Genomic DNA, 6,904 nt, shown 5'->3' with positions numbered 1-6,904 from the left:
AAGGGAAAGGGTTGCGATCGACAACGGTAGGGACAAAAGAAGCAATGAAGCATGAAGTAACAATTGCACAGCGGGAAACAAACATCATGACTGAAGCAGTGCAGTTGAGAAAAGTAGTGCGGGGTTGCAGAACCACGGGAGGACGACATAGGACGAAGAAATGCAAGCAAAGTGGTCCGTGACACTCGACAGGCAACAGGCGTTGCTGGCTGGGGATTACCCACGACGTGTGGAATTCTGTCAACGACTGTTGCAGTTTTGTACCGACGATCCCCGTTTTTTGCGCCATGTGCTTTTCACGGACGAGGCATCATTCACCCGTGAGGGCATCTTCAATTGCCGAAACAGCCATGTGTGGGATTATGAAAATCCACATGCAGCAGTCGAGGTGCACCATCAGACCCAGTGTGCAGTGAATATCTGGGCAGGTATCATCGATGAACAGATTATCGGTCCATACCTGCTGCCACCACGTTTAAATGGCCGCCTCTATCGCACCTTTCTTGCATCAGTCCTTCCAGAGCTGCTAGAAGATGTACCCCTCAACGTGCGAGATCGCATGTGGTTTCAATTGGATGGAGCGACTGCACATTTTGATGGCTCAGTGCGAACCCTTTTGCACCGTACCTACCCACAGCGCTGGTTCGGCAGAGCGGGTCCCGTCCTCTGGCCCGCCCGTTCGCCTGACCACTCGTCTACGAGACCCCGGTGCCTGACCACGAAACATTGGTAGCGCGGATACTTGCAGCATCGGCCGAGGTGTGTACCATGCCAGGGATTTTTGACAGGGTTCGCCAGACTTTTCTGCGACGCTGCAATGCCTGCATTGAATGTGGTGGTCGTCAATTTGAGCAACTTTTGTAACAACGTCAGTCCGGGGTACGACTACGTACTACGTACTATTTCTATCTGTACGTGCACCTTTGCGTGGCAATAAACCTCCTGTGCCCGTAGTTGCTGTGTTTGTCCTGCTGGCGCACGACCTCTGTGTGACATCCCCTCGGTGCTGCTACGGGGAATCCCTCGTCCCGCATTTGTTGTCTCCTTGTCAGGTACCATTCCCCGTCCGGTCCTCTTTCTCTTTTGTTGCACCGTGCTTTGTTCTCGGTGCGGTGTCTCCCCACTGTGTTTGGGAACTCCCCATGCGCTGCACCGCCAGCGCCGCCATTTCTGCCCCGAACCATGTACGCGTCTGTTGCCTGTCGAGTGTCACGGACCACTTTGCTTGCATTTCTTCGTCCTATGTCGTCCTCCCGTGGTTCTGCAACCACGCACTACTTTTCTCAACTGCACTGCTTCAGTCATGGTGTTTGTTTCCCGCTGTGCAATTGTTACTTCATGCTTCATTGCTTCATTTGTCCCTACCGTTGTCGATCGCTACCCTTTCCCTTCACTTGTCTTGTGGGACACTCCTATTTCCTTTGTGGAACCCCATGCGCATGCGTTACGCAGCTGCCGTCTGGTGTTTTTCGGATGGGCGACTTTGGTGTTCCTTTTGACTTCTTTTTTTCCGCCTTTCTATCTTCACTGGTACTGGCCGTACAGCAATGTGAAGTTCATTTTCACACGTTTTCGGCGTTGTCTAGCTCCTCACGGAGGCATCTCTCGGCAAAGTGGAAGGGGCACTTTCGTCTCCATTTCATGGGAGGTATCTGTGGTTTTCGTTTGTACCCTACCTTCAGAATCACCCTGTATATATTGTTTTAGGTAAGGGGCTCTTAACTGAGTTGGTTAGGAAAAAATTCGGTGAGAGGATACTTAATGGCTAGGTATTTGGGTTAAATGTGGGTTGAAACTCGAAGTTCTTGAAGATCTAGACAATCTGTCGGATTGCCTGAAGAATAATAGGTCTTCTCGTGTGGAGCGGTCACCCATCCAAAAAGTGACCGGAAGTAGCACCGCTTGTCCTCAGAAAGCGCGGTCACCCGTCCAACTAATGACCAGAGGCAGCACCGCTTAACATCTGTGATCACGGTCACCCATCCATTTTGTGACCAAGCCTGGCGCTGCTTATCATTGAAGTGGTACTGTTATTGTAATCTTGGCGTCCTGTATGTTCTTCTGGCCAGTGGTACCTGGCCAATGAAGTTGATTGTTGGATTCTGGTGATGCGGCTGGACTGCCCAGAATTTTGTCTTCTCCCTCATCATGAAGTCAAACAGGGTTTCCATGTCGAGGTCGTCGTGGATTTGAGTGTTGCGGGTGAACCGGTCGGCACCGTAGATTATCCTGAGCGTTCTGTTCTGAACAGCTTGCAGCCTGCTGAGGTTGGTGTTCGCAGCATGTCCCCATACTACGCACGCATAGGTGAAGAAGGTGCGGATGACGATCTTGTAGATGGCTATTTTGGTACGAAGTGGAAGTACTTGGCTTCGTAGAATGGATATAGGCTGCCCATTCGTTGAGTTCCCTTGTTTGCTAAGTCCCAGATGTGCTGCTTAAAGGTGAGTCCTTTGTCCAGGATGACACCTAGGTACTTCGCAGAGTTCTTGAGAGGGATTGTGCGCTGGTTTAGTCGTAGCCGTGGACGAAAGTGTTTTGTTCTTCTCATGAAGAGGACTGCAGTGCTCCTGTCTGCGTTGACTCGGCCGGCCCAATGATGTATATATGGCTAGATAGCTACTGTTGCCATACCAAACCCAAACGCTACGAATTTATGCATCAATCCAATGTTACGGCTCACATGAATCGGCGTTGTAAAAACAGTAAGGTGCGTTCCTTTTATGGCGAGGAGGAAGGGAAGTGGATAACCTTGGTGGGGGGAGGGATTCCGCGCACAGGGAGATTCTTTACCGAAGCAAGACATGATGCTTTACCCGTTTAGTGTACAGACCCTAAGTGGAAGACTTCCTGCTTCAGATTGAAAGTCAAAAACTCCTGCTCCTCAAGTCTTCATGATTGCCAGCGGCACGAGCAAAGTTTTCTGCGAACGGGGCCTTATCTTGGGACATAAAACAAGCAGAATGACAGTTGTTTTCCAAAGTCAATTCTTTCTCCCTGGCGCTCAATGAAAATTGGGTCCATGCCAGGAGGTTGTGTTATGGCATTTTCCTCTTTGCGCAATGAACTCGCAACGTTCGATACGGGGAGGAGACAGTCTTTTGTCTTGAAAGAATGAGAAACTTGCCTTCAGAGGGGACGGAAGACAGATCAGTGACGGGGGGGGGAAACCCTGCCGGTTTAACTCGCATGGAAAGTGATTTTTTGACGACTGCTTGTTTGGAAGACGAGACTCAAGTCGTGCAGATCCTTTTTGTGTCTGTCAAGTGGCCTGATTAAGTTCTTCTTTGGCTGAACCTAATCGTACGCCCTTTCATTTGGTAAGGGATGACCTTCTTGGAACCAGGGACCACAGTCAGAATAATCATGACCAGGATTTATATGTAAATACATATCTTCAAATGATGCTAAAATCAGTGTTATTTTGCATTATACAGGGTGTCCATAAAAGAACTCCGGGGTTTTAAACAATGATATCGCGCAAACGGTATTAGGTACCTCAGGTTAGTTAATTACTTTGAAATGGGTAGCTCATCAAGTTTCATTCACGCTGTTTGGAGTTTATTCCAACAAATGATGGCAACGCTGCGCAGCGTTGACCTTGAAGTGGCCGAGCCGAACATAGTCGGTGCAGTTCAGTGCAACAGCGACGCCACAAGAAGGCGCAGTATGTGATATGGCTTGTATAAACTGGATCTGTTATTACTGTACAGCGGTACTGTCGACGCGAGTATGGTGGTGTTGAGCCTTCGGACAAAACCATTCGTCAATGGCTTAAGGCGTTTAAAGAAACTGGAAGTGTGGATTGAAAGGAAAGGGCCTATTCCATGGCCTCCAAGAAGTCCGGACCTTACTCCCTTAGACTTTTTCCTATGGGGACATGTGAAGAACATGGTTTATGCGGAGAAAATTCAAGATGTCAACCATCTAAGGCAAAGAATTATCGCCCCAGATATGCTGGTCAGGACGTGGCAAGAAGTTGATTATCGTTTGGATGTGTGCCGTGCTACAAACGGGGCACGCATTGGAATTTCCTCAATTGTAAACAAAACTTGATAATATTACCTTCAAAAGTATGTATTTACTTTTTCCTGAGTTTCAGTTTTTAATAAAATATTTAGCTTGAAAACCCCGGAGATATTTCTTAGATACCCTGTATTTGCGAGTCATGGTGTGTAAGCCCCCAAAATGCTATTTTTAATTTCCATGAGAGACTAATAAAAACATTAAAAGTCCAATAAAAACTGTAAGACAAACTGCACACAGCTTACATTTACACGAGGTAACAACCGTTACTTACAAAACGATCTCAAGGCTGCAACACTAGTGAAATGAGCTTCGAAACGCCATTTTTGTTATTTTAAAGATGGCGCCTCCTATAGGGGCTATCCAACGGAAGGAAGAGCCTTCGCGCGGACGCCATAATTGTAGCACAACTACTTCCGGTTCGTAGACTCCCAACATGCCGCTAAAGGGAGTTAGATTGTGTCATGCAGGAAAGGAACGAATGGGTGTGTCGCAGTAGGATTTAAACTATGATCGGCTAAATAATCTTGCACACATCTCTCCTCATTCGTTTCCTCGAGATCCAAGGCACCAAGAATATTGCATTCAAACTGTCAGGCGTGAAAATTGGAAGCCCATTAAGTAGCAGTAGACTCCGCAGTAATCACAACACAACGTATGTGCAGGATCGCATAAAGTCGGGACCGGGAAAAAATTCCTTCCCGATCCCGAATTCAGGAAAATTCTAAATAAAAGTAGTTCATTATCTACACACACACACACACACACACATACACACACACACACACACATATATATATGTATTGCACTAAGTTTATTGAAATTAGTCGTTTTATTTCAGAAATACAAAATCATTCATCACCTGAGGTCAAATTTGTTTGTATAATTACAATTTTTCAGTGTAGGGTAATTTTGAATGTTTTCCGTCATGAAAATCTCTCAATTTAATCAGCAAATAACATTTCTTTCCTATTTTGAAGGTCAGAGTTTTCAAAATTTCCCGTCCTGATCCCGTCGCGAACAAAAATTTTGAGTCCCGCATCCTGAACTTCATTAAAAGTAAAAGTGAAATTCATTCAAATCTCTATTTTCTCTTTCCGTTTTAGCGATATGAGCAAAAATATTACTTCTCATTTCAAAAGATGCTCGGTCATAGTCAGCTAGGTTACACGTTACACATGAACTGTATTAAATTTTTGTGTAACCAGAAAGAAATATTTTAGTGTAACAAGAAAGAATATTGTTGTGTAACTAGAAAACTAAATGGGTGTATTATTATTAAATTTTGTCTTTAGCATGTTGATAGAGAAGGGGTCCTAGGTTTGAACACTGGTCAGGCAATGGTGTATCATTGTGTTTGTCCCATCATTAACTTTTCCAGTTTATTATTCATCTTCATGGTCATGATTAACACAAATTGCAGAAAATTGACTTAAAATAACAATGAGCTTTTTGTATTTCTGCGTTCAGACGGGAACGAAACAAGCACATGTGCTTTGCCGCATCCCGCTGGCCCACCCTGACTAAAGAAAGAAGGGAAAAAAAGTTATTTTCCCGCTTTTTGTATGTCCGTACATCTCGCACTTTTTCAATTTAAACATAAATGTAGGCATCCAAAGAGTTATATGCCTTAAGCGCTTGGCTGTGTATGAAAAATTACTTTCTATTAAATATGTAGCTTACAAATATCGCCAAATGTAACGACGGTAAGCAGACAGATCTCAGCCTGGAATAATCCCGTATTACTTCCTAGTTGGTCATCCAATGGATGTGGAAAATCTTCTACTTTGTCCAGATATCTCTTCTTCGCTTCGTCGTTAAGTGTTTTTACATGATCCATTTCACCTGATGAACAAGGAGAGAAGAAAGGCTACAAGCACGCGCCGCAAGTACGGGCATTCAAGCACAGAGGCAGTGAACCAGAAGTTGTGGTACAGTTCCACAATCGATTGTGCCATTCGATATGTTTTTGTGTACTCGTGGATAGCCCCTATACACACTAGCACCAGTAAAAAGGAGTGGTTTCTTGCCCTCTGTCAGCCTAAAACTTACAAAAATTTCTCGGCCAATGAAAATTCAATATCTTTGTGCATGCTTACCACACCAGCAAGTTTACTACTGGAGGAGAAAGTTCGACAATAGCCTCAGTTCCCTGCCAGATGGGTGGAAAGGCCTTCGAAGTGGCTCAAAAGTGACTGCACGTGAACCCCAAAGACTTATTCTTCTCAAGGTATACAGGCACTAACTCAAAGTTGATAATATATGGAGATCAGCAATAAGTCTGTGCTAACATGCAGCAAACTTGTGCAAACCTACAAACAGAAATCTACTAATTAAGAAGAAAAAAACTAAGGTTTTCATATGACCCTCCCCTGTATTACACATTGGCGCGCATGCGCAAGCACGTGTATTCGCTATTGGTGTATAAATTGGGTGATTTTTATCTTGTGAAATGAAAATCATAATATCTTCCTCTGTTTTTAAACGGCGAGCACGTATTTCTCCTCTAAGCGGAACACGGTGTGTATTCGCACACACTGCCTTTTCCACATGTAACTCCAGAGCATTTCCCACCAGTTGGGTAACTTGACCCTAATCAAGAGTTTCCAGGTTTGATCGTCGGTGGAGGCATATTGAATGGTGGTTCGGATCCCATTTTAAACTGTACATTCAGTCCCGATTAGCCTCTCAGCGTAAAGCTGGTTCTAACTAATGATCGTTGGAAACAGAACATGGGGTCAGCCACGACCCTTTGAGTAAGTCCTGTGAGGTATAAATGCAAAAGTTGAGGCCGGTCAAGGATAGGAACGCTTCTTGATTGTGTAACCGATCTTGACGCACCCCTTATAAAAGTTGACCCGCCTTCGCTGTGGAAAGA

Source organism: Lepisma saccharinum, chromosome 19 (genome assembly GCF_977018435.1).
Source record: "Lepisma saccharinum chromosome 19, izLepSacc3.1, whole genome shotgun sequence".
NCBI classification, from domain to species: Eukaryota; Metazoa; Arthropoda; class Insecta; order Zygentoma; family Lepismatidae; genus Lepisma; species Lepisma saccharinum.
This window is presented reverse-complemented; position numbering follows the sequence as displayed.